Consider the following 7321-nt stretch of genomic DNA (forward strand, 5'->3'; position numbering starts at 1 on the left):
ATTTATAAGATATGTTCTTGCATTCAAAAATCAAACTACTGGCAGTAAAATAAAAATAAAAACAAATCTAGATAAAGTAACTGACTAGTAGGGCTGCACGATATATTGAAAAGTTTATCGCAATTCATCTTTGTGCGATTGTCACACTGCGCAGGGCAGGCTATGATTTATTTAAAATAATATATACTTTATCATAGGGCTGGACAATAATTCAATATCAATATGTATCGCGATATAATTTTTTTCAATAACGGTGACATTTTCAGGCGCAGCATTTATACATGTATAGTTCAACAGCACAGTTCATTTACTGTCAATCAAGTACGGTTGTAATGATGCGATACACACAATACTGTTTTAAGACAAATTATAAATGAAAAGTTGTCCTTTTATTATTTCTCAGACAAAATGCTACACATTTCTTTGTGAAATTGAACTAAGTCAAATAACAAAACTAAATCGAATTATTAAAACAAATCCCAAATCAAATAAATAAATAATACAAATAAAAGAAATCTCTTCGTATAGACAAACTAAGGCTTCGCCTCTGCTCTTTCCATTTAAAATTAGAGGCAACCAATCACGATCCAAAAAAAAAGATGCTGCATACATGCAGCTTGAGCAGTTTTTGATTTAAATTTAAGATTGTATCATTTCAAAGTTTAAAGCAAAAACAGAATGTTCTGACTTTAGTTTTATGAAGTTATGCTACATAAAACATATCTGAAGTAAAATGAAAACAGCAGACAAACTGAATGAGAACGCAAATTCACTCTCTGACAGCAGGTGGCACTTACGGAACAGCAGCGATACAGCGTTTCCTTGGTTACCGCTGTAAACAAAGCGGCTCTGAGCTTTTGAACCCTACTGTATGCATTATACAGAAGCAAGATGAAAAGAAAATACCATGTAATTTTCTGAAGACAGTCCGTTCCCCTCAGAGATACATTAATATAAACCCCCACCCCCAACTGTATCACGATTCGTTTAACATCTCAACCGACTTGAATCGTTGCATATTTGTATCGATTTTCAACCGGCTCGCGGTGCATCATTACATCCCTACAATCGAGCCATTCTGAGACACTGACATCATTAGCTGAATGCGTATAAACGAACACATATGCAGCGTCTGAAAATCGCATACTTCCCTACTATATAGTAGGTGAAAAACTAAGTATGTGAGGCGAGTAGTATGTCTGAATTCATAAGGTGCATCCCAAATAGCCCAAATCGCGTACTTATGCACTATTCTATGACATTTTTTAGTATAAATAGTGCTAGTTGTGTGTTCACACTGAAATTTCAAAAAAGAAAAAGAGCACTTTAAATACCCGGATGATGCACTTAAATAACCGAAAAACGAAGTGTGGAATGTTGGACACTTTATGCACTCAACTGTCGCAACTTAAATTACATAGTGAAGCAGGAGCGGTTATCAGACTCTGATTATAAATTATAAAATAACCTTATATAATAAATACACTACATGGATGAGTACATAGTGCATAAGTAAATAGTGTATGAGTGCATAGTGTATAGTGCGTCATTTGGGATGCAGCTATAGTATTCGAAAAACAATAGGCGAAAAGTACCCGGATGACCTACTTCTTCCACCCGGATTCTGAAGTGCGCATTTGATGGACACTTTACTATCCCATGAGGCCACAGGAGAGGATTTATGAATGGCAGTGAAGCGACGCAACTGACGCTGGTAGGTCATGTGACAATAACAACATAGCGGATGTAGTATATCCGAATTTCATTCATACTACCCATATTCATACTATATAGAAAGTACTTTTTTAAATCCAAATGTAGTACCTACTCAATAGGGCTGCACGATTAATCGAATGCGATTGTCATGCACATTTTACGATCTCGATTCCATTTTGATTTATCGTGCAGCCCTACCTACTCAGACAGTACGCGATTTCAGACAACCAGAGTCAAAATTCACTCTGAAACCGGCAGAACTTATTTTTATTTCCCAGCAACCAGTCAAAATAAAAGCTCAATTGTTTACCGTTTAGCTCGAAGGTTACTGAAAAAAGTTTAAGTTGGTTCTTGTAAAGAGTAAACCCAAGGATGAACACCCAGATGTTTCATTTTTTTCCCAAATCGTGTAGAGTAAAAAAAAATACTAATAATAAATAAATAAAATAAATAAATAATTTTAAAAAATTAAAAATCTGCCCTTTTTTCTATGGCGATGAAATCATCCCACTAACTCTAGAATGATTCGTTCTTTCTAAATATAGCTGTTCAGTATGGTGAAAATTCCTGTATTTTTCATATATATTGCAGAAAAACAAAATATCGCGATGCCAGTTTTTTTCCAATATCATGAAGCCCTAGTACTTATAATGACTGCAGTCATAAGGTAGATGAATTCCACTATCAGAGAGTACAAATTACAACTTAACAACTTCAAGTTTAATAAAAGAATGATGAAAAGACTTTTCCAAAATGACAAAACCGTTGCCTAGATTCAAGGCTATACCTGCAAGCCATGATTAAGAGGAGCTGGTATTTGACAAAGAATACAAAAAGGCAGATACAGGCAATATATTCTTATTTGGTAGTCAACAGACAGTGGACCATAGGAAAGTTGAAGGTTCTGGAAAACAAGAGAGATAGTGCGAAACACTTCATCAATCACAACTAGGACAAGAGGAAAGGCATTTAATCCACATAAATCGAGAAGGCCTGTCCGGCCGTGGTAATAAGCATACAACGCTCATGTTTCTAAATGCGTGTGAACACGTCTCAGCTGTCCTTCCTTTTATCTGCTCGCTCCTTCCTCTTTCTATCACAGGCTAAAACACTCTGTGTCCTTTTTACGGCTGCAGGTGTCTTCTTAGCCTTGTATGCTAATGTGGCAATCTGTCTTTCTCATTGCGAGCACTTGAAGGGGATGTGAGGAAGCTTGATTATCCAGAGTTCAGAGGAAGATCAAAGTCACAGTGCAGCTGAACTTTAAGTCGGGCAGCGTTCCTTATACTGCTGTGTCAATGAGTGCAGTGAGAAATGAGCAGAAGTCTGCTGTAAATCATAACCGCATGAGCAGCCGCTGCATCTTCCGTTTTGCGGTCCGGAGCCTGTTCCACACCACATCCTAAAGGACAGTGTACACTCATTCATCCACCTCTCATCCTGCATGCCTGTACCCGGTGTACTTAAACTACACAGATCCGTCCTCACGAACTCTTGGAAATTGGAGTGCAACAGTGAAAAGTAGAGTAGAGATGCAGCTGTTTTATCAGACTACTGAATTTGTCATCCAGGACTGAAACACATCGCAAATCACAGCTTTGTTCAAAGCTTGTTCATCGAGCAAATTCAGCAGACATGAGTTTATTAAAAATCAAAAATTATTGTGTTATTATATATTAAATATGAGTGAGTGCTAAATTACAGAAGTGGTCATCTAAAAGGAAACAGAAATGAGCATCAAATATCCAATATTGACTGATGCCAGTTAAATAATAATAATAATAATAATAAAAAAACATAAGTAAACATAATTTTGACATAAGCAAAGCTGAATTTTCAGCAGCCATTGCTTACAGTCCACATTCTTCAGAAATCATTCTAATAAGCTGATTTTGTGCTCAAGAAACATTTTTTGCTTAATATTGCATGATACATTTTTCAGGATTTTTCAGGATTAATAGAAAGTTCAAATAAACAATATTTTAATTAGAAATCTTTTGTAACATTACAATTGTCTTTCGATCATAAGTCAGAGTGGTTCTTCTCGTAAATATTAGCTATTAAAAATATTAGCCCTTTTAAACAAATCATTCTAAATAATTACATTAAACATCCATTAATAATCATTCAGTCCGTGTTATTGCTTTGGAGTCTAGGTGGTCTTGATTCAACTGGTGGACCGGATTGTTCATGTATTAACTGTTGCATAAATCCATATATGCTCACTACAATTATTTTCGGTGTATTTATAACTTTCAGTTGTCACACTTGTTCCAGACAGCACCTGATCACAGAGTCTCCATAGCAACAGAAAGAGGCACAACACTTTTTGATCCAACAGTAACCTACAGCAATACGGCACAGAGTCAATATTCATAGAAAGTCTGCACTAATGGCAAAACGACAGTCAAAAGAGTGAGCATGGAAGACTAGGCTCAAAGGCAGGATTCATCTTTTAACTTTAAGCATCACTAGCCTGTCAAGACATGTCCTCTTTTTTTAATTCCTGCTGTTGGGATGTACTTTGGAGTTAAAACTTTTTTGGGACGCTGGGGTGGGGGGCGGCAGAGATATTCAGTTTGATGGCTGGGAGGCCTTGATGTTATTGATTAGAGATTCATATCAAAGCAGAATTCTGAATGTCGTCTTTGTAAGGAAACAGATAAATATTTTAGCACTTAGCTATTTTTAAGATGAACAATGTCTGTATTCTAGACATTTTGGTTGAAATGGAGATAGTTGCCTTTCTGGCAAGCAATTAAACCCACAAATGACAGCTACGCTGACAATACAAACCATATTATCACTGTAGAGTTAGTTAGCTGAAGCCTGACGATTTCAATAAGCAGCTATAAATCTTAAGACTGTCTAAAAACTATCAATACTGAGCGCAGCTTTAACCACCTCCACATTGTGGTTTAAAAGTAGACGCAATAAAATCATCCAGAGTGCATTTCTGCTTCAGCCTGCTCTCAAATTTCTATTCATTAATTTTCATGCTATGGTTTCGATAATGCAAATATATGAGTCTAAAACACATATTATAAATTCTTGAGACATGGACCAAAATACATATAAAATATATGTAAATATAAGTTAAAATAAATCTGTCATGTCAGATTTTTCTCTCTATTTTATTAAAAATGCATTATCACTTACTACCTTTAAAAATCATCTGTTCTCAATACTTTATTATAGATTTAAATATATGTATATAATGTAAAGTAGCCTATATAATGGCCTTTCCAAAGGTAAGGGTTCATTTTTAAAATATACTTTTTTCACAAGTGTCTCTGCTCTTTGTCAACACTACCAGAATGAATGAATGAATGCTCTGTAAATTGCTTTAAATAAAAGCATCTGCATAATGCAAAACATTTACCTCCCACAACTATTTATCTGCCTTTCAATGCAAAAGATCACAAGTCGATGTAACAATCACGCATTCCCTGTATTAACCGGTAAACGAGTACACAAAGTGAATTACTGAACTCCGGTATAAGATGTACAGCATCACACAGTTATTTGAATTTAACAAGACAAACAAAACACATGGCCAGCACTAATATTTCGTATCTGTCGCTCTTGTAAGCAGAAGCCACGTCTCTAGGCACTACAATCCTCCAGCACACAGAAAGACCCTCCAGCCTATTTACTTCCGCATTCTTCAAAAGAAACACAACAGTGCAAGAATCTCGTCGGAATAACAACACGATCGGTTTCAGGAGTTCATATGCAACAAGTATCTACTAATCGTGTTCAAAGTACGCCGACACCTTCTATATGTTCGCTCCAATGTTTCGGCTGCGGGGTAAATACACGAAACAAAGTTCGCCCCCTTCCTTTCTAGCAATCCCACACCCTCCATTTCAACAACACAGCTCGAATCTCTCACAGAAGAACATATAGTTGTCAAATATAGTTCGAGCTGTAGAACTCGAGCGCAGAAACACCGCTGCGTTATCCTGGGCCTGCGATCGGCGTTTCGGCGCGTGGAGCCGCCCCTCGAAAGCTTGAATAGTTCTCTTACCTTGCTTTCTAAGAATCACAGAGTTTCAAATCCCCACTTAAAGTGAAACTTCTTTTTCCCAAGTCTGGGAGAGTAACAGGCAGTGACGTCAGAGGGCGAAATTCCAGCCGGCAGCACACACACTTACACACAGAGTCACTGAAATTTGCCCATGTATGGTAGTCTCAGCCAGCACTCATGCAATATCTCTTCCTCATAACGGCTATATTTATCTTATTGTGCAAACAGTGTTTTAACTGGGATTATTCATCATATGTTGGATGACCGTTTATTAAGGCCTGGACATTGTCCTCTTTGTGTCTTGGGTTTAATCTTTAAATTTAAGGGATCAATGTTACATTTTGTTTCAAATAATATAATTAAATGCTTAATTTTATTCATTCAGTGATATTTATATATATATATGTGTATATATATATATATATTTTTTTTCATTTTACCTAAATATTTTGATTGACAAGTCCAATTACATAAATTTATTTTCTGTCGCAGTGGTTTGATATGTTTATGTTGAACAGTCTTGAAATAGAATAATTCTTGATGTTGAATAATTCTATGCAGCAAAATAAAGTTTCAGTATATTCATATTTAATGTTTTAGGTAAACATTGAACACTTGGCATATTAAAAGAATAGTTCACCCAAAAATGAAAATTTGCTAAAAAAAAAAATTATATATATATATATATATACATTCACCCTAAGGTCATCCAAGACGTAGATGTGTTTGTTTCTTCATCTGAACAATAACTTTACATCGCTTGCTCACCAGTGGATCCTCTGCAGTGAATGGGTGCCGTCAGAATGAGTGTTCAAGCAGCTGATAAAAGCATTCCACAAGTAATTCACATGCATGTTCGTAACAAACAAATCCATCATTTTAAACTTCAAACTGTTGCTTTCAGCTAAAATATGAGTCCTCTATCCATAATAGTGCGTTCTCCGGTGAAAAAGTCATCTTGTATGAATCAGGAGAGAAATGTGCACTGATCAAGCACTGTTTACAAACAAAAACATTCCAAACAATTCTAAACAAACATGTTGGTGGATTTTGATGTGAGAGGACAACAGGGGATAGATTATTTTGATGGTTTTATCAGCTCTTTAGACTCTCATTCTGACGGCACCCATTCACTGCAGAGGATTCATTGGTGAGCAAGTGACAAAGCCGATTTGAAAAGCTCGGCTCTGATTGGTCAAGTTGAATTAAGCTACTGCGCTTAAAAAAAGCTTTCGACTGGCAATGGCAAGTAACAGAAATGAAATACTTACCTAGAGTCACAAAATAATGAGGTTCCAAATCTATGCACATAGACGCTTTAAAAAGCTGGGGGAAATAAAGATGTAGAAGAAGAACCTGAAAAAGCGTGACGCCAGACACAAGTCCAGTAAAAAAACAAATAAGATCCACATACAGACAATAGGCCGCAAAGCTCAAAAATGTGTGGTCCAAAGGCCACAAATAAAGTGCAAAGTGCGCAAAACGTTTTCGGGCTTAACCCTTCATCATTTTGATTTTTGAAAATAAAGATGTAACAATGAATGTTCTATTTAATTTAACAGTTCAAAAAAAAAA

The 7321-nt window shown here is 36.0% G+C and overlaps 1 protein-coding gene across 2 annotated transcripts in view; it reads right to left on the reverse strand.

Moving 5' to 3' along the window:
- Window positions 1-5869, reverse strand: part of LOC107752632 (lipoma-preferred partner homolog) — a 201604-nt gene extending 195735 nt beyond the window's left edge. For both annotated transcript variants that reach the window (XM_016568655.1, XM_016568654.1), the window contains exon 1: window positions 5747-5869. The gene's annotated coding sequence lies outside the window, so the exon portion shown is untranslated. The remainder of the gene's footprint in view (window positions 1-5746) is intronic.
- Between the last annotated feature and the right edge of the window lie 1452 nt (window positions 5870-7321).

This window comes from Sinocyclocheilus rhinocerous, unplaced genomic scaffold (assembly GCF_001515625.1).
Source record: "Sinocyclocheilus rhinocerous isolate Xijiao unplaced genomic scaffold, SAMN03320098_v1.1 scaffold1733, whole genome shotgun sequence".
Classification (NCBI taxonomy): Eukaryota; Metazoa; Chordata; class Actinopteri; order Cypriniformes; family Cyprinidae; genus Sinocyclocheilus; species Sinocyclocheilus rhinocerous.